This window comes from Oncorhynchus masou, chromosome 31, assembly GCF_036934945.1.
Source record: "Oncorhynchus masou masou isolate Uvic2021 chromosome 31, UVic_Omas_1.1, whole genome shotgun sequence".
Taxonomy (NCBI): Eukaryota; Metazoa; Chordata; class Actinopteri; order Salmoniformes; family Salmonidae; genus Oncorhynchus; species Oncorhynchus masou.
In genome coordinates, this window is record NC_088242.1 from 45,871,846 (window position 1) to 45,894,188 (window position 22,343).

Here is a 22,343-nt window from a genome sequence, read left to right on the forward strand (position 1 = left end):
TACCCCTCTAGAGGTAAGCAGTACCTTAAATCCCGCCATAGTGCTTATCTGCTTTTTAAAAAATCGCAATAAAGAAAACCAGGATTGATCCCCCCACACAGCATACTGCCGTAGGGGTCCCGGCGCTTAACAACGTTAGTAATGGATTTATCTCCCATTCATAGCTGACCTGTCCCTATTTTAATGCTGAGGAAAGCCATTAACTAGTGATTTGATGTGATCCTGACAGCACGCTAGCAAGCTTCAGTTAATTCATTAAGAGCTGCTACTTAGCTTTTAGCATCCTCCCATAGGCATGCACTGCACAAAGGGCTAACTAACATCACCATCCACGATCAGTAGCCTTTAGCCACTGTAGCCAATGATAAGACATCCCTTGGTCCTTGAGGCTGATTGAGATGAAGTACTTGGCAGATTAATGAATATTTGATGAGGATAGTCATCTCCTGTGTGTGAAGTGTTTAAAGGGCCATTTAAGGTAACTGGTTCACCCCCTGAACGAGAGATGGAGGGGCAGGGACCCATGTAGGGTTGAATGGCGGGAACCCAGTTGCCAAGATTTACCGGGATTTGCCGCCCCAAACCACTCCCTTTTGCCGGGATAGATAACTGAGAGAAACTGGTAAATTACAATAAATTATTTATATGAACAGCATGGTGTGAAATGGAACTGTTAAATTATATGCAATGTCTAAATCTGGCTTCTCTATGGCCTCTGCATGATGAATCAACGCTCAGGGTGGTGACAGACTGCCCATCTCAGTATGGAGCGCAGATCACAATGCATGTAGACCTATCATCTCATAATGATAATTTGTTTTTCTTTGACAGGTAGGCCTACATTTGCTGTAGAATATCCTATGCTACAGTAGCCTAATATAAATACTTAATGTGTGTCTAATGTACCCATCTCATCTGGCTTTCAGGGGTCACCTTGTTTTTAATTGTAAAGATGATTTAATATTTTAGTTTTAAAACAGCTTATCTGTAACGCACTGGGCGTAGTGGGTGCGGAGTCAGGCGCAGGAGGCAGAAGGTACAGAATAGCGGTACAGAATAGCGCATTATTACGCACAGGAAAAATAGTACTCGCCAAGATACTGGGCGCACATACACAAATGCCCAAAACCAGGACCTAACCAGTCCGGAGGGAAAACCCCAAAAACAACACGCACTACCACACAATAACACAGTGGGAAAGAAATAAGCCCGCACAAAGAGCAGGCCTACCGGCTTAAATAGCCCAACTAAAACCTAAACCAGATACAGGTGTTACTAATCAGACAAACAACAGAAAAGGGAAAAGGGATCGGTGGCAACTAGTAGGCCGGTGACGACGACCGCCGAGCACCACCCGAACAGGAAGAGGAGCCACCTTCATTAGGAGTCGTGACACTATCACTCGAATCTCATTACTTTAAATCTGTGCACGCATGAGCAGTCTCTCGCAGTCTTTCTCTCTCTCCATCAACTACATTCAAATTGCATCCAAAATAGATAATCCTGTTCTAGATTGATATATACAGTGCCTTGCGAAAGTATTCGGCCCCCTTGAACTTTGCGACCTTTTGCCACATTTCAGGCTTCAAACATAAAGATATAAAACTGTATTTTTTTGTGAAGAATCAACAACAAGTGGGACACAATCATGAAGTGGAACGACATTTATTGGATATTTCAAACTTTTTTAACAAATCAAAAACTGAAAAATTGGTCGCCTCGCTTCGAGTCTTTGGAAGTATTTAGTTTTTTATGTATTATTTCTTACGTTGTTACCCCAGGAAATCTTAAGTCTTATTACATACAGCCAGGAAGAATTATTGGATATAAGAGCGATGTCAACTTACCAACATTACGACCAGGAATATGATTTTCCTCTGTTTGTACCACCACCTAGGACAATGGATCTAATTCCAGAAGCCGACCCAAAACAACGGTGCCCGCAGAAAGGGCAGACGGAGCGGCCTCCTGGTCAGGCTCCTTAGACGTGCACATCGCCCACCGCTCCAGAGTATACTACTCGCCAATATCCTGTCTCTTGACCACAAGGTAGATGAAATTCGAGCAAGGGTCGCCTTCCACAGAGACATCAGAGATTGTAACATCCTCTGTTTCACGGAAACATGGCTCTCTCGGGTTATGTTGTCGGAATCGGTTCAGCCACCTTTCCTTCTCCATGCATCGCGCCGACAGAAATAAACACCTCTCTGGGAAGAGGAAGGGTGGGGGTGTATGCTTCATGACTCGTGTTGTAATCATAACAACATGCAGGATCTCAAGTCCTTCTGCTCACCCAACCTAGAATTCCTTATAATCAAATGCCGACCATATTACCTCACAAGAGAATTCTTATCAGTTATCTTTACAACTGTGTACATTCCCCCTCAAGCAGACGCCCTCAATGAACTTCAATGGATGTACCAGTGACTAGAACCATTCAACCAATGCTGGTCTGACCAATCGGAATCCACGCTTCAAGATTGTTTTGATCACGTGGACTGGGATATGTTCTGGTCAGTCTCAGAGAACAACGTCGATCTATACACTGACTCGGTGAGTGACTTTATAAGGAAGTGCATTGGAGATGTTGTACCCTCTGTGACTATTAAAACCTACCCTAACCAGAAACCGTGGATGGATGGCGGCATTTGTGCAAAACTGAAAGCGCGAACCACCGCATTTAACCATGGACAGAGGTCTGGGAATATGGCTGAATATAATCAGGGTAGTTATTCCCTCCGCAAGGCAATCAAACAAGCGAAATGCCGGTACAAATGCCGGTACAAACTAAACACCTTCTTTGCCCGCTTTGAGGATAATACAGTGCACACCCCCTCCTACGGCATCCCTAGCCACGTCCTCAGAGCAGAGCAAACAGGCTGGTGTGTTTACGGACATATTCAATCACTCCCTATCCCAGTCTGCTGTCCCCACATGCTTCAAGATGGCCACCATTGTTCCTGTACCCAAGAATGCAAAGATAACTGAACTAAATGACTAACAGGGCATAGCACTCACTTCTGTCATCATCAAGTGCTTTGAGAGACTAGTCCAGGATCATATCACCTCCACCTTACCGGCCACCTTAGACCCACTCCAGTTTGCATACCGCCCCAACAGGTCCACAGACAATGCAATTGCCATCACACTGCACACTGACCTATCCCATTCGGACAAGAGGAATACCTTTGTAAGAATGCTGTTCATTGACTACAGCTCAGCATTCAACACCATAGTACCCTCCAAGCTCATCATCAAGCTGGAGGCCCTGGGTCTCAACCCCGCCCTGTGCAATTTTGTCCCGGACATTCTGACAGGCCGCCCCCAGGTGGTGAAGGTAGGAAACAACAGCTCCACTTCGCTGACCCTCAACACTGGGGCCCCACAAGGGTGCGTGCTCAGCCTCCTGTACCCTTCTGTACTCCCTGTTCAGCCAAGACTGCCTGGCCATGCACGCCTCCAACTCAATCATCAAGTTTGTAGATGACACGACAGTAGTGGGCTTGATTACCAACGAGACAGCCTACAGGGAGGAGGTGAGGGCACTCTGAGTGTGGTGTCAGAAAAACAACCTCTCACTCAACATCAACAAATCAAAGGAGATGATCGTGGACTTCAGGAAACAGCAGAGGGAGCACCCCCTATCCACATCAAAGGGACAGCAGTGGAGAAGGTGGAACGTTTTAAGTTCCTCAGGGTACACATCACAGATCAAATGAAATGGTCCACCCACACAGACAGTGTGGTGAAGAAGGCGCAATAGCACCTCTTCAACCTCAGGAGGCTGAAGAAATGTGGCTTGTCACCCAAAACCCTGACAAACTTTTACAGATGCACAATCAAGAGCATCCTGTCGGGCTGTATCACAGCCTGGTACAGCAACTGCACCACCCTCAACCACAAGGCTCTCCAGAGGTTGGTGCGGTCTGCCCAACGCATCACAGGGGGCAAAATACCTGCCCTCCAGGACACCTACAGCACCCAATGTCACAGGAAAACCAAAACGATCATTAAGGACAACAACCACCCGAGCCACTGTCTGTTCGCACCGTTACCATCAAGAAGGCGAGGTCAGTACAGGTGCATCAAAGCTGGGACCGAGAGACTGAAAAACAACTTCTATCTCAAAGCCATCAGACTGCTAAACAGCAATCACTAACTCAGAGAGGCTGCTGCCTACATTGAGACTGGCCAATACATTGACACTGGCCACTTTAATAAATGGATCACTAGTCACTTTAAACAATGCCACTTTAAATAATGCCACTTTAATAGTGATTTACATATCTTACATTACTCATATCATATGTATATACTGTCTTTTATACCATCTATTGCACCTTGCCTATGCCGTTAGGCCATCTCTCATCCATATATTTAAATGGACATATTCTCATTCACCCCTTTTAGATTTGTGTGTATTATGTAGTTGTTGGGGAATTGTTAGATTACTTGTTAGATATTACTGCACTGTCGGAACTAGAAGCACAAGCATTTTGCTACACTTGCATTAACATCTGCTAACCATTTGTATGTGACCAATAACATTTTATTTGATTTATCTGTTTTACAATAGTTCTTTTGCTTGTCTTTACTCATATCCTTAACCCCTCCCATCTGTTTCTAAAGACCATTCTATTTGCCATATATTGTAAGGGATTTCCTCCTCTTCTTCCGAAGAGGAGAGGCGAAAAGGATCAGAGGACCAATATGCGGCGTGGTAAGTGTCATGAACAACTGACTACATAGAACAAGAAATGTGAAAACCCTAACAGTCCTATCTGGTACAGAGACAGGAACAATCACCCACAAACACACAGTGAAACCCAGGCTACCTAAGTATGATTCTCAATCAGAGACAACTAATGACACCTGCCTCTGATTGAGAACCATACTAGGCCGAAACATAGAAATACACAAAATATAGAACAAACAAACAGACTGCCCACCCAACTCACACCCTGACCATACTAAATAAAGACGTTCACATGTAAACATGCAGTGGACTGGCTATTTTGAAAATATGATTATATTAAATTAATAGAAGGAATGAAGCAACAACGCTAGCTAATATTAGCTATGTCGGCTAAGTTATCTAGCTAGGTTAGCCAGCTACTGTCATGGTAGCTAGGTTAAAAAACGTTCACAGGAAGAGTGAAAGAGATAGTGGAGGAAAGGCAAAGATATGATTACAGAGCCTGCCAATTTATTATTGCAAACCATTTTTTTTAGATAAAATACAAAAATGAGGCAAGCAATGGGAATCTGTTAAAATACTTTGGTTATCTAATAGTGTACTATTTATTATTAATGATTGGAGAAGTAGAAAAAAAAAGGAGTAAAAAGAGGAGAGTGGAAGAGTGAGGTGGAAAGGTAAAGAGAAGGAAAGGAAGAAAGAGCAGGAAGATGAGTGGAGAAAGATTGGAGGAGAAGAAAAAGTTAAGAGAGTAAGAAGAGTGACACAAGGAGAGTGAAGAAGAGCAGAGAGAGGTGGTACAATGGCTCTTTCCAAGAAATGGAAATGCCATTTTAATGACAACGTGATGAGAGAATTTCCATTTATACGCTCAGGTCAAGACTATAGAATGGTTAACTGCACCCTTTGTAATTCCTCTTTTTCAATTGCCAGTGGGGGAAGAACGGCAGTGGTAGAATATCAACAGATGAAAAAGCATAAAGCCTGTCTGATTGGCCGTGTTGGTATGCCCTCTGTCACCACATTCTTCAAGAAGGTAGAGCCTTCCCAAGAAGAATATGATTTAGGTGTGCAGTCTTTGCATACCACACTATGCGACACAATCATAGTTACAGATCTGTGGACTGCACAGCACAACTGACACGAAAGCTTTATGAGCCGAAGTTTACATGTGCTAGGACAAAATGTGAAGCCATAGTGAGTAACGTGTTAGCACCATGGGCAACTACTTTGGTAACACAGGACCAAGACCAGGTTGAATTTGTGTTCCTGTCCATTGATGCATCCAATCATGGACATGTAAAGCTGCTGCCAGTAGTAGTCAGATATTGTAAGATACAGTATATGGTGGCAACACATCTGTGGAAACAATACTGCATGATTTTGTTGAATTGAAAGGAGAAACAGTAGAGGATATTGCAGCTGAGGTCCTGGTGGTCATCCAAAAATGTAACCTGCAAAACAAAGTTGTGACATTCTCTGCCGACAACACAAATACCAACTTTGGAGGACTGAATAGGCTGGGGAGGGTCAATGTCCATACCAAAGTTAAAAATGCTCTGCAGCGGGAGGTGATTGGCTTAGGTTGTCCTGCCCACATCATTCATAACACGGCTAGAACAGCTTTGGATATGACTCCCCTTGATGTTGAGTACCTGCTCACAAAGATATTTTCATATTTTCACCGTCAAAATAGAAGACTGAAGAGCTTTTGTGAGTTTGTTGGCCAGAAGTACCATAACATTTTAGGACACAGCAATGTTTGCTGGCTGTCCATGCTCCCTGCTCTAGAAAGAGTGCTGAAAAGGTATGTGCCATTGAAATCCTTTTTCTTTCTGAAGAAAAATGCCCTGTTGTCCTGTGAGCAATGTTCAAAGATCCACTGACTGAACTTCGGCTGGCCTTTGTCCATGGAAACTTGACCATATTCAGTGACATGAGCAAGAAGCTTGAATGCCAGGACCGCTGTGCTGTGGAGTCAGCTGCAATTCTGAGAAACATTGAAGCAAAATTGACTGCAAGATGTGATGACAACTTCATTCCAGTTTTAGTCAGAGGACTTCTGAGAGAGCTAGAGGAAATGGAGCATTGTCTAAAGTGAGCTTTCTCAAAACATCCCAATCATTCTTCACTACGGCTGTGAACTACTTGCAAGCATGGGGAAAGCACACAGATAATCTAAAATATTTACATTGACTCAATTTAAAAAGGAAATATCCCTCTCTCTTTCTCTCTCTCTCAAAGAATTCCAGCAGTGATGTCAGAAACTGCTTCAGTGTTTGATGCTAGTCCCTGACTGCTGTAATGGAACCTATGCTGATCTAGCTGACTGATGCCCTGATGCAGCGCTTTAATTGTACAGCATTCCAGTTTTTTTAAACACGTATAATTGCCATTTCCTGCAATCTAGAGCAAAAAATTGCCTTATATAATAACAAAAAGTTATATATAGTGCGGAAAGTATTCAGACTCCTTGACTTTTTCCACATTGTGTTACGTTATAAAATTTAGGGGGGAAAAAAATCCTCAGCGGGTCGAGAGTTTCAAGTTCCTTGGTGTCCACATCACCAACGAACTATCATGGTCCAAACACACCAAACAGTCGTGAAGAGGGCACGACAATACCTTTTCCCCCTCAGGAGACTGAAAAGATTTGGTATGGGTCTCCAGATTAAGATCTAGAAGATAGCACTATTTGGTAAAAGACCAAGTCCATATATTGGCAAGAACAGCTCAAATAAGCAAAGAGAAACGATAGTCCGTCATTACTTTAAGACATGAAGGTCAGTCAATCTGGAACATTTCAAGAACTTTGAAAGTTTCTTCAAGTGCAGTTGCAAAAACCATCATGCGCTATGTTGAAACTGGCTCTCATGAGGACCGCCACAGGAAAGGAAGACCCAGAGTTACCTCTGCTGCAGAGGATAAGTTCATTAGAGTTAAATGCACCTCAGAAATTGCAGCCGAAATGAATGCTTCACAGATTTCAAGTAAAAGACACATCTCAACATCAACTGTTCAGAGGAGACTGTGTGAATCAGGCCTTCATGGAATTCACGAATTGCTGCAAAGAAACCACCACTAAAGGACACCAATAAGAAGAAGAGATTTCCTTGGGCCAGAAACACGAGCAATTGACATTAAACTGGTGGAAATATGTTATTTTGTCTGATGAGTCAAAATTTCAAATTTTTTCGTTCCAACCGCCGTGTCACGGAGTCGGTGAACGGATGATCTCTGCATGTGTAGTTCCAACCGTGAAGCATGGAGGAGGCGGTGCGATGGTGTGGAGGTGCTTTGCTGGTGACACTGTCTGTGATTTATTTAGAATTCAAGGCCCGCTTAATCAGCCTGGCTACCACAGCATTCTGCAGCGATACGCCATCCCATCTGGTTTGCGTTTAGTTGGACTATCATTTGTTTTCAACAGGACAATGACCCAACACACCTCCAGGCCGTGTAAGAGCTATTTGACCAAGAAGGAGAGTGATGTAGTGCTGCATCAAATGACCTGGCCTCCACAATCACCCGACCTCAACCCAATTGAGATGGTTTGGGATGACTTGGCCCGCAGAGTGAAGAAAAAGCAGCCAACAAGTGCTCAGCATATGTGGGAACTCCTTCAAGACTGTTGGAAAATCATTCCAGATGAGGCTGGTTGAGAGAATGCCAAGACTGTGCAAAGCTGTCATCCAAGCAAAGGATGGCTACTTTGTAGAAAATAAAGAATAACCCCTGAAGGTGTGTCCAAATTCTTGACTGGTACTGCATATATAATTTATTATTATTATTTTTTTTTTTATTGTGGCGCAACCAATCCACAAGGTGGCCCAGCTCCTCTCTTACATTCTTTAGGGAGAACCCTGGTATTAACTAACAGATAAAAAGGACCAGTACAAAAGCCTATATGGCCAAGACCGGAGTCATATAACCTGAGTTTACAAAACATTTAGGAACACTTTCCTAATATTGGGTTGCACCCCTTTTTTGTCTTCAGAACAGCCTCAATTCGTCTGGGCATGGACTCTACAAGTTGTCGACAGCGTTCCCCATGTTGACTCCAATGCTTTCCATTGGTGGACAATTCTTTTTTTTTTTTTACCCCAATTTCGTGGTATCCAATTGTTGTAGTAGCTACTATCTTGTCTCATCGCTACAACTCCCATAAGGGCTTGGGAGAGACGAAGGTTGAAAGTCATGCGTCCTCCGATACACAACCCAACCAGCCGCACTGCTTCTTAACACAGTGCACATCCAACCCAGAAGCCAGCCACACCAATGTGCCGGAGGAAACACCGTGTACCTGGCAACTGCGCCCGTCCCGCCACAGGAGTCGCTGGTGCGCGATGAGACAAGGACATCCCTACCGACCAAGCCCTCCCTAACCCGGACGACGCTAGGCCGGTTACGACAGAGCCTGGGCGCAAACCCAGAGTCTCTGATGGCACAGCTTAACATCCCTACCGCCCTTAACCACTGCGCCACCCGGGAGGCGGTGGACAATTCTTGATACACACAGGAAACTGTTGTGTGTGAAAAACACAGCAGCGTTGCAGTTCTTGACACACTCAAACCAGTGCGCCTGATACCTACTACCATACCCCGTTCAAAGACGCTTAAATATTTAGTCTTGCCCATTCACCCCCTGACTGGCACACATCCACAATCCATGTCTCAATTGTCTTAAGGCTTAAAAATCCTTCTTTAACCTGTCTCCTCCCCTACATCTACACTGATTGAAGTGGATTTAGCAAGTGACATCAGTAAGGGATCATAGCTTTCACCTGGATTCACCTGGTCAGTCTATGTCATGGAAAGATGTTTCGTATACTCAGTGTGTACAGGGCCAATGCGATTTCTGTCTGATCGTTCCGAGAGCGCTACTTTCTCCTCCATAGCCGTTGCTAAGTGAAAATCAACACTGTTTATTTCGGATAGTTTTCAAAACTCATGAAGATACCACAAGAAAGCAGATATGCAATTTGTTGACACCACAACACAGTACATACATGGATACACATATATCCATAATGCCAATCAATAAAAATGTCTGTTAAATTCGCTGTGTTGTTTTGCTTGTTTTACAGCGGGACATTTCATAGGGAATTGTTGGAGGCACTCTCGTATTGTTACATCACCAACATTTTGAGAATAAGATGGTAGCCATTCTAAAATCTGGCCAAACTCTCTATGGCTCTAGTCAAGACTAGGCTGACTCTTTTTCTTTTTGATAAACTCTATAGTATACAGTCTTTATATTTTACAACTGGAATAGTTCTATTCGTTACTGGCTACTTCCAAATGTAATCGAACCACCTTCTGTCTCCACCTGAAATGGTCAGAGCTGGCAGTCTCTGTAGCAAAAGTGTTGGTACTGTAACAATAATTGATGAAAAAGTAAATTAATGTTTCCATAGAGAAGCCTCCATGTTCCTCCCCAGCCTCTCAAGCCTCAGCTGTGATCCCCATACTACACTAACTATACGGGCCAAGTCCCCATAAAACCAACGTCAGCAAAATAGACACCTGATATTCTGCTTTCTCTACTCCATCCTGTCTCTATATTCCCTTCTCTCTCAGCCCTCTCTCTATTCTTTCTCCTTCCTTCCTCGTTCAATTCCACCTGGAACCACCTTCTGACTGGTGTTTTTTCTATGATGACCATCCTCTTTGCACATCTATTGTGTGTGTATGTGTGTGTGTGTGTGTGTGTGTGTGTTGGCTGGCTAAATATGTGCTAGAGAATGAAAAACATGTCTGCAGAGAGAACTAGAGCTCAGACGATAACAAAGCAGCAGCCATGTGGAATCTGTTGCTCTGAGGAGGCGGTGTTGGATTTCTCAGCCTCTATCCCTCTGTGTCATGTATGTGTAGGCCATGCATGTGTACAGTAGTATTTCAAGTAGTTTTTGGCCTACAGATGGACATTTTGGCCCCGTTTTACTTTCTCTGTAAGTCTTTGTGTGCCTGTTGCATGATCCCACAGGGCACACACTGGTTGAATCAACGTTGTTTCAGTGTAATTTATCAACATATTGTGACGTGGAATCAACTTGGAAAATACATAGGATTTTTTTTTTAGAGTCATCAACCAGTACTGTTTTCATCTAATTTCAAGCAGCATTGTAAACATTGAAATTAGGGGTAAAACTTCAACTTAAATACTGTACATTGACTTGACATGATTAACAGGTTGTTACATCAATCTAATTTCAAAATAATCATCAGAACTATGTATACATTAAAATTGCGTTACAAATTCCACATAGAAAGATTTTTTTTAAATAATAGAATTTTTATTCAACGTACTATGTATTGGGGTGGTTGGAATTATGTTGAATTTCTGATTTGATTAGACATAGTGTTTTAATTGACCTTGTTTCAATGTTGATAGTAAAATGGTATGTTTGAATCAACGTCATATTTTCAACATCATGCTATCAACCTAAATAAAGAGGTGTATTGAAATAAAATGTGAAGCCACAGTCCAATGATTTCTGCCTGAACAGTGACTCCTACTGGTGTCTGAAATGTAATGCACATCAGTGAGAATGAGTCTACCATCCAAATGCCTTCTCTACTGTCTGCACTCTGCTTAGCTTTGGAAACAAGCTGTGTTTGTTTCAGCTGAGCTATCATGTCAACACATTTAGATATTGATCAGCTTCCATACTCATGTGTAAACTACCTAAATAACATTGAATAGTTGAAAGTAACTCCTCTGACTTTTCTTACACAAGCTGTATGTGAAAGTAAATTCGGAGTGAGGTTGGTTTATGTAGGCTACATTGACATCTGATTTGCACAACAAAGGGCAACATCATTTCAACGTGTAGCTAGGTATACTATCATTCATCCATGGTTGATTGGATCATTGAAAATATCTACCATTAGCCCTATAAATTGGATATTGTCTTGTATATGAAGGATGGTCAGTGGATTTTAAATGTTATTAATATGTTGGATTCACGTCTCTCATCTCAACCACAAGTCTTTAAAGTTTGATTTGATTTAGTGCTATTGTTTAACTTAGATTTTTGGTTGAGATGGAGAAGTGAATTCAACATATCAATTAATAATTTAATTTAAAAAAAATTAAAAAATGGATATTGAATTGTGAACACAAACAAACATTTGAAGGAGATGTGTCTTCTGCTTCGATAGTATACAGTGCCTTCAGAAAGTTCACACCCCTTGACTTTTTCCACATTTTATTGTGTTACAGCCCAAATTTAAAATATCTTTTTTTGTCACTGGCCTACACACAATCCCGCCTAATGTAAAAGTGGAATTATGTTTTTTGACATATTTACCAATTAATAAAAAATGAAAAGCTGAAATGTCTTGAGTCAACCGTATTCAACCGCTATGTTATGGCAAGCCTAAATAAGTTCAGGAGTAAACATTTGCTTAACAAGTCACATAATAAACTCAGCAAAAAAAGAAACGTCCCTTTTTCAGGACCCTGTCTTTCAAAGATAATTCGTAAAAATCCAAATATCTTCACAGATCTTCATTGTAAAGGGTTTCCCAACACTGTTTCCCATGCTTGTTTAACGAACCATAAACAATTAATGAACATGCACCTGTGGAACGGTCATTAAGATACTAACAGCTTACAGACAGTAGGCAATTAAGGTCACAGTTATGAAAACTTAGGACACTAAAGAGGCCTTTCTACTGACTCTGAAAAACACCAAAATAAAGATGCCCAGGACCCCTGCTCATCTGCGTGAATGTGCCTTAGGCATGCTGCAAGGAGGCATGAGGACTGCGGATGTCCGTACTGCGAGACACCTAAGACGGCACTACAGGGAAACAGGACGGACAGCTGATCATCCTGTCAGTGGCAGACTACGTGTCACAACACCTGCACAGGATCGATACATCCGAACATCACACCTGCAGGACAGGTACAGGATGGCAACAACAACTGCCCGAGTTACACCAGGAATGCACAATCCCTCCATCAGTGCTCAGACTGTCTGCAATAGGCGGAGAGAAGCTGGACTGAGGGCTTGGAGGCCTGTTGTAAGGCAGGTCCTCACCAGACATCAAAGGAAACAACGTCGCCTATGGGCACAAACCCATCGTTACTGGACCAGGCAGGACTGGCAAAAAGTGCTCTTCACTGACGAGTCGCGGTTTTGTCTCACTGGGGGTGATGGTCGGATTCATGTTTATCGTCGAAGGAATGAGCGTTACACTGAGGCCTGTTCTCTGGAGTGGGATCGATTTGGAGGTGGAGGGTCCGTCATGGTCTGGAGCGGTGTGTCACAGCATCATCGGACTCAGCTTGTTGTCATTGCAGGCAATCTCAATGCTGTACATTACAGGGAAGACATCCTCCTCCCTCATGTGGTACCCTTCCTGCAGGCTCATCCTGACATGACCCTCCAGCATGACAATGCCACCAGCCATACTGTTCGTTCTGTGCGTGATTTCCTGCAAGACAGGAATGTCAGTGTTCTGCCATGGCCAGCGAAGATCTCAATCCCACTGAGCACACCTGGGACCTGTTGGATCGGAGGGTGAGGACTTGGGCATTTCCCCCAGAAATGACCGGGAACTTGCAGGCGCCCTAGTGGAAGAGTGGGGTAACATCTCACCGCAAGAACGGGCAATTCTGGTGCAGTCCATGAGGAGGAGATGCACTGAAGTACTTAATGCAGCTGGTGGCCACATCAGATACTGACTGTTACTTTTGATTTTGACCCCCCCTTTGTTCAGGGACACATTCCATTTCTGTTAGTCACATGTCTGTGGAACTTGTTCAGTTTATGTCTCAGTTGTTGAATCTTATGTTCATACAAATATTTACATATGTTAAGTTTGCTGAAAATAAACGCAGTTGACAGTGAGAGGACGTTTCTTTTTTTGCTGAGTTTAGGTTCCATGGACTCACTCTTGCATGGACTCACATAATTTTTGAATGACTACCTCATCTCTGTACCCCACACATACAATTGTCAGTAAGGTCCCTCAGTCGAGCAGTGAATTTCAAACACTGATTCAACCACAAAACCAGGGTTTTCCAATGCCTTGCGAAAAAGGGCAGGTTGTTACGGTTTTCTTGCGGTGAAGGAGAGGAGGACCAAAATGCAGCGTGGTTATTTAGATTCATGTTTAATGAATAAGAACACAAACAATAACCGTACCGCAAAAACCGAAACAGCCTGTACTACTGCAAACTAACACAGAGACAGTAACAATCACCCACAAAACACTCAAAGAATATGGCTGCCTAAATATGGTTCCCAATCAGAGACAACGATAAACACCTGCCTCTGATTGAGAACCACTCCAGACAGCCATAGACTATTCTAGATAACCCTACTATATCACAATACCGATACCTACAACAACAAACAAACAAGACAAAACACACCACATAATAAACCCATGTCACACCCTGACCTGACCAAAATAATAAAGAAAACACAAAATACTAAGACCAGGGCGTGACACAGCTATTGGTAGAAGCAAACATTGAATATACCTTTGAGCATAGTGAAGTTAGTAATTATACTTTGGATGGTGTATCAATACGCCCAGTCACAAAAATATAAAAGAGTCTTTCCTAACGCTGTTGCCAGAGAGGAAGGAAACCGCTCAGGGATTTTACCGTGAGGCCAATGTTGACTTTAAAACAGTTACAGGATTTATTGGCTGTGATAGGAGAAAACTGAGGATGAGTCAACAACATCGTAGTTACTCCACAATACTAACCTAATTGACAGAGTGAAAAGAAGGAAGTCTGTATAGCGGGGTGTGGAACCCATTCCACGGAGGGCCTAGTGCAGGATTTGTCCCCGGGCCAATTTTTTTCTGAGCTAATAGTCGGTGGGCCAGAACATAATTAGTATATAATATAGCACAATGAATTGGCCTACACTACAAATTAAACATGTTTTTAACACATCTGATTAGTACATAATAAACTAAGTGACAATAACATAATAATAACATAAAATCACCATGTATCAATTATTATTTTTGTCTATTTCTATGTGCATTGATCGGTGGGGAAAAACAGGTCTACGTAGCTTACTGTAGGCTACACTATTGTTTTTAACATCAACATTCGTTCAGAACAATTAGCCTGATAGCAAGAAAAAAAAATGTTGTATCAAAAGAAAAGTGGATAATGAAAATCGAAGTTTCAGGGAAGAATATACAGAGAGGTGTGTGTTCATCTTACCATCTTTGCCCAATGCCAAGCCAGTGTGTCTTATGACTCTAAGCATGGAACTTTCAAAGTGGACTTCCCGCCCCAGAGAGGCCAGACACAGAAACATTGAAGCGTTAGCTGCAAGCTACACACACAGTTTTTTGGGCTGACAAATTCTGTCACTTAAACAGGTTAAATTTGCAGTTACAAGGAAGAAGAAAAACAGTTGTGGACATGGTGGAAAAACTTGAGGCCTTTACTAGGAAGCTTGAGTTGTTTGGTTTGGACTTGTCAACTGGAAGGCTACTGCATACTGAAGAACGACAGGCAGAGGGATCAGACAACTTCTCCACCAAATCTGAATACTACAGCATGCCCAAGGATATCATTGTGTTTGTACATGATCCTCTCACAGTCCACCCAGGTGGAGAATTGTCCTCCCTTGCCAAGAGAACAATACCCTCGCTGGATGAGGCTGCAATTCAAACTGAGCTGATGAATTCCAGACATCGAGCCACTTCAAATCAAATCAAACTTTATTTGTCACATGCGCCGAAAACCACAAGTGTAGACTTTACCATGAAATGCTTACTTACAAGCCCTTAACCAACAGTGCAGTTCAAGAAGAGTTAAGAAAATGTTTACCAAGTAGACTAAAATAAAAAGTAATAATAAAAAGTAACACAATAAAAATAACAAGGCTATATACAGGAGGCACCAGTACCGAGTCAGTGTGCGGGGGTACAGGTTAGTTGAGGCAATTTGTACATGTAGGTAGGGGTGAAGTGACTATGCATAGATAATAAACAGCAAGTAGCAGCAGTGTACAAAAGGGAGGGCGGGCGGGTCAGTGTAAATTGTCCAGTGGCGATTTTATTAATTTTTCAGCAGTCTTATAGCTTGGGGCTAGAAGCTGTTGAGGAGACTTTTGGTCCTCCGGTATCGCTTGCTGTGCGGTAGCAAAGAAAACAGCCCATAAAATTGTCAGAGACTGGAGTCTCTGACAATTTTATGGGCTTTCTTCTGACACCGCCTATTATATAGGTCCTGGATGGCAGGAAGCTTGGCCCCAGTAATGTACTGGGCTGTTCGCACTACCCTCTGTAGCGCCTTACGGTCAGATGCCGAGCAGTTGCACTTGGCCATGGTCTTGGCCAAGAGGTCTTGGCCATTGTGGAGAGGTTGGGGTCTGTTTGATTGAGTGTGTGGACAGGTGTCTTTTATACAGGTAACGAGTTCAAACAGGTGCAGTTAATACAGGTAATGAGTGGAGAACAGGAGGGCTTCTTAAAGAAAAACTAACAGGTCTGTGAGAGACGGAATTCTTACTGGTTGGTAGGTGATCAAATACTTATGTCATGCAATAAAATGCAAATGAATTACTTAAAAATCATACAATGTGATTTTCTGGATTTTCACAGTTGAAGTGTACCTATGAGAAAGGGCAATGTGGAGTAAAATTGAGATTGCGTCATCTGTGGATCTGTTGGGGCGGTATACGAATTGGAGTGGGTCTAGGGTGTCCAGGAGACTGCTATTGATGTGAGCCATGACCAGCCATGCCGGAGTCGCTTCTTCACTGTTGACGTTGAGACTGGTGTTTTGCGGGTACTATTTAATGAAGCTGCCAGTTGAGGACTTGTGAGGTGTCTGTTTCTCAAATTAGACACTCTAATGTACTTGTCCTCTTGCTCAGTTGTGCACCGAGGCCTCCCACTTCTCTTTCTATTCTGGTTAGAGCCAGTTTGCGCTGTTCTGTGAAGGGAGTAGTACACAGCGTTGTACGAGATCTTCAGTTTCTTGGCAATTTCTCACATGGAATAGCCTTCATTTCTCAGAACAAGAATAGACTGATGAGTTTTAGAAGAAAGTTATTTTTTTCTGGCCTTTTTGATTCTGTAATCGAACCCACAAATGCTGATACTCCAGATACTCAACTAGTCTAAAGAAGGCCAGTTTTATTGCTTCTTTAATCGGAACAACAGTTTTCAGCTGTGCTAACATAATTGCTAAAGGGTTTTCTAACGATCAATTAGCTTTATAAAATGATCAACTTGGACTAGCTAACACAACGTGCCATTGGAACACAGGAGTAATGGTTGCTGATAATGAGCCTGTGTATGCCTATGTCAATATTCCATTAAATATCAGATGTTTCCAGCTACAATAGTCATTTACAACATTAACAATGTCTACACTGTATTTCTGATCAATTTTATGTTATTTTAATGGACAAAAAAATTGCTTTTCTTTAAAAAACAAGGATATTTCTAAGTGACCCCAAACTTTTGAACGGTAGTGTATATTTTGTTATTGTGAAAGATAGCCTACCTCAGCCAGTTAAGTTAAGTAACTTTTTACTGAGTACCACTCTCCATATTTTCAAGCATAGTGGTGGCTGCATCATGTTATGGGTATGTTTGTAATTGTTAAGGACTGGGGAGTTTTTCAAGATAAAAATAATAAATTAAATGGAGCTAAGTATAGGCAAAATCCTAGAGGAAAACCTGGTTCAGTCTGCTTTCCACCAGACACTGGGAAATTAATTCATCTTTCAGCAGGACAATTTGCTTACCAAGAAATTGCTTACCAAGTTGCTTACCAAGAAGACAGTGAATGTTCCTGAGTGGCCTAGTCACAGTTTTGACTTAAATCAACTTAACAATCAATGGCAAAACCTGGAAATGGGTGTCTAGCAATGATCAGCAACCAATTTGACAGAGCTTGAAGAATTTTGAAAAGAATATTGGGCAAATGTTGCACAATCCAGGTGCGGGAAAATAATATTTAATACATTTTGAATTTAGACTGTAACACAACAACATTTGGATACAGTGGAGGCTGCTGAGGGGACGACGGCTCATAATAATGGCTAGAATGGCGTTAATGGAATGGTATCAAACACATCAAAGATGTGGTTTCCATGTGGTTGGTAGCACTCCATGGACTCCATTCCAGCCATTATTATGAGCCGTCCTCCCACCAGCAACCTCCTTTTCAAAGAGTATCTTAAATATCCCACTCCCCCCTCCTAGCTCTGAATTTGCTGATAGCTACTTTACTGAGGAAAAATGTACTTACTATGCCTGTGATATGTGGTTGTCCCACCTAGCTATCTTAAGATGAATGCACTAACTGTAAGTCGCTCAGGATAAGAGCATCTGTTAAATTACTAAAATGTAAAATGTATGAATAATTATTGAAGGAACTGTATATACTGTAGCTTATATTATGAATAACATATACATGTATAAAAGACAATATCCAAAGGTAAAAGTTTATTATAAATATCATGAATTTTGCATCCTATTTGTAGGGGGAATGGAATAGAAAAACTGCTCAACTTCCAAAGGTCCAATCAACCATAGACAAATGATAGTATACCTAGCTTCACGTTGAAATTATGTCCTTCAGATATCAGCTTGTGTAAGAGAAGTTAAAAGAGTTACTTTCAACTATTCAATGTTATTTAGGGGTCCTACGCAAATGAGTGTGGAAGCTGATCAATGTCTAAATGTGTTGACATGACACCTCAACTGAAAACAAACACAGCTTGTTTCCAAAGTTAAGGAGGGGTACATAGAGGTAGGCATCTGGACGGTAGACTTGTTCTCATTGAAGTGCATTACCCCTAATACACCAGTAGGAGTCACTGTTCAAGCAGGAATCATTGGACTGTGGCTTCACATTTTTTTTAATATACCTCTTATTTCAGGTTGATAGCATGGCGCTGAAACAATGACATTGATTCAGACCATTTTCATATAAACATTGGAACAAGGTCAAATAAAATATATCTAATCAAATATGAAATTCAACATAATTTCAATCACCCAGTAAATATTGAATATAGGATGAAAAATATTCAATGCAATTTCAATGTATCTTCTGTAACTTTTGATGATTATGTTGAAAATAGATTGATGTAACAGCCTAGTCTAGTTAAGTTAATTAATTATTACCCTAATTTCAATGTTTACCATGCTGCTAGAAATGAGATGAAAACAGTACTGGATGGTGACTTTTTTCAAATCCAATGTTCTTTCCATGTTGATTCCAGAGAGGGGCACGTCTGTCAGGATAACTCAACTCCTATTTCTCTTATGCAGTGGTTCGCCTGTAGACTGAAAGGAATCTACCTGACACCAAATTATTTAAAGTGTCCTCTTATGGTGACTGCCGAAGAACCCTTTGAATAACCCTTTTTGGTTCCAGGTAGAAGATATGCACCATATCCTGACAAATTCTTAATCTTTTAGACATATTTTTGACGCTTGACGCATTGCAAGTCCCGCCTTTCCCATCTCCTCATTGGTTTTTAGGAACATATACCCACGTGGGTGATTGAAAATGAACTGATGTCCACACTCCAGTCAAGAGAACTGTTGCCTTCTGTTCAGACCTACACTGACTGTAGGTCTATAACCTCTCACCTAGCCTTAATATTAACTCATGCACATTTCTTGCTGTAAAATTATACACCAAATGTAGGCTAAATCTTGACTCGGGAACAGGATAAATATTATTTCTTTCTTTCAGCATCTTGAGAGGAAGCCAATGCACAGTTAGATGCCATCTGTAGAGGTGCTATCTTTATCAGCATCATAAAATCTGATAGTAGCTGAAAGCTGATAGTAGGATTTAAACCACGTAAAATATGCATCCAAGCCGAACTGGAATCTTATCAGAAACATATTGGGTCGTTTTCACAGCTTTTTAATTTCTTACAACCGGTCAAACTGATGTCATTTGGACATTTTGCGCAGAAAATCTCCCATTCTTTCAGAGGTAGGCCATTACATTTTCTCCCCGTGCCCTAAAAGTCTTTTCTCCGCAAAAGATGCTGAGATGACTGAGAAAACTTTTACCAATGTCAACTAGATTGAAGCATTCATTCGATTTATGACATTACTCTGGTGAGCAAGGGTTCATTTAGTCTTCCAGGGAAACATCACGACAGAAGAGAAGCTGCATGTATCTAATTATAGACAAGTTGACTAACAAATAGCCTACCATGGTCTTGGAAATTCTGAGCAAACGTATCTAAATCAGGCCAAAATAAATCCTGCACCCCCTGTCAAAAAGTCGTTCCTCCGTCTGACTGTAGTCTACTGTGCATTTTCTATTCGAGTATTTAGAGCAGCCTCAGCCCCTTCCTGGAAAATGACAGTGTTTGTAACTGTGTGAGCAAAAGAGAGAGAGAGTTCCAATGTTGGCCGTCACAACAATTGACTTATTTGTAATGCACTCATTAAACTGTTCCAGTGTTTGTATGAGGGAGTCATTAACTCACGGTTTAATTCATACACTGGAGTAAATCTCATTCAAAGTCCCGTCCATCTAATGGCTCAGGGATTGAATCCAAGAATAGAGGGACCCCGCCATATCCATATATATACCGTTCTGGTACCCACTGATATGCCCTCAGGTTTACATCCAAGAAGTACAGAAATTATTGATTGTTTATAAATGGAGTTACATTGACACTCTACTATAATGCACTCTTCACGCACACGCACCCACTCACCCCACCCCTACACACCTTCACCCACTGACACACAGCTTTATTTGCTAAGTGTTGAAGTGTGTACTGCAAAAGACCTAAGCAGAAGACATAGGGAGCTACACGCTGCTACTCTTAGCCAGAGGTGGGACCAAGTCATTGTTTTAAGTCACAGGTAAGTCTCAAGTCTTAACACTCAAGTCCCAAGTCAAGACAGGCAAGTCCGAGTCAAGTCTCAAGTCAAGTCTCAAGTCCTAAACGTTTGAGTTTCGAGTCCTAATCAAATCATAATGTGCATTTCACCAAATGTAATACAATTTCATATTTTTAACAAGAGTAATAGTTAGTATATTACATTTATGAAAATCATGAATGCTTTTAAAAATCTCTATATTTATTACTTTCCAAATAAATGTTATATTACCATGGAAAGACATGGGTAGCCATGAGAAAGACCCCCCCAATAGTGATCGACTATCGAGGATCGCTATGGGGCACACTGTGTGTGTGGTTACAGTAGGCTAACATATGTCAATGACTTTAGGAACAGCAGTAACATCAGGCAGGATTTAGGCTACCAACTGCCTAGCAGTTGTAGCTCAATCTTGGGTGCAATGATCACATTCCCGCATTGACTGACTGTGTGGAGGCTCATTGATTCAACGTTACGTTGCCTACATGCTACACTAGTAAAGTTATAAATTATATAGCTGTCGGCTATATTAGCCACGACTTACCGTTCTTTGTGCAGCTTCAAATGTTGAACAAAGTTGTAAATTGTTGCGCCTTTGCAAGTTGCAATCTGTCTTCTGTTGATACAGCATCGTCTTTATATCCGAAAATAATAATTTTGGGTAATGTCTTTCCAAGGGCTCAATCTGATTTCACCCACCGACATTCCTCTGCACTGCCACTTTTTCTCAGCTGGCACAATTTGATTGGCTGCTGTTCGATTCATACTGTAATCCGTTAAAAAAAGAGTTGATGCGCTGCACACTTTTTTATATTTGGGCTTGGGGAGGGTATCAAGTGAGTCCAAGTCAAGTCATGAGTCATTGGTGTTAAAGTCAAAGTCGAGTTGCAAGTCATCATATTTGTGACTCGAGTCTGACTCGACTCCAAGTTATGTGACTCGAGTCCACACCTCTGCTCTTAGCACAGAAAGGCTGCTGAAGATGGAATAAATACCAAGTCTCCTCTCCAGCCTCTCCTGTTATTCATGACCTAGATCAGTGCTTCCAAAATCCAGTCCTCAAGTACCCCCAACAGTACGCATTTTTGTTGTAGCCCCGGACAAGCACATCTGATTCAACTTGTCAACTAATCATCAAGCCCTCAATTAGTTCAATCAGGTGAGTTTGTCCGGGGCTACAACAAAAATGTGTGCTGTTGGGGGCTACTCGAGAACTGGAGTTGGGAAACACTGATTGTTATGTTCTGACCTTTATTTCCTTTGTTTTGTCTTTATTTAGTATGGTCTGTGTGTGAGTTGGGTGGGCAGTCTATGTTTGTTTGTTCTATGATTTGGGTATTTCTATGTTTTGGCCTAGTATGGTTCTCAATCAGAGGCAGGTGTCATTAGTTGTCTCTGATTGAGAATCATACTTAGGTAGCCTGGGTTTCACTGTGTGTTTGTGGGTGATTGTTCCTGTCTCTGTACCTGCACCAGATAGGACTGCTTAGGGTTTTTCACATTTCTTGTTTTTGTAGTCAGTTGTTCATGTGTACATTTACGTATTAAAAGAACCATGGACACTTACCACGCCGCATATTGGTCTTCTGATCCTTTTCGCCTCTCCTCTTCGGAAGAAGAGGAGGAAATCCCTTACACTAATCAAGATCAATACCCAGGGCCTGGCAAGCTAAGAATAGAAACAGCCTAAGTTATAGAACCGCTGCCATAGGAGTTGAACAATATAAATGGACACTGGCTAGGAGCCTGAGCAGTAGTCCCATCCATCAGATCTAGATCT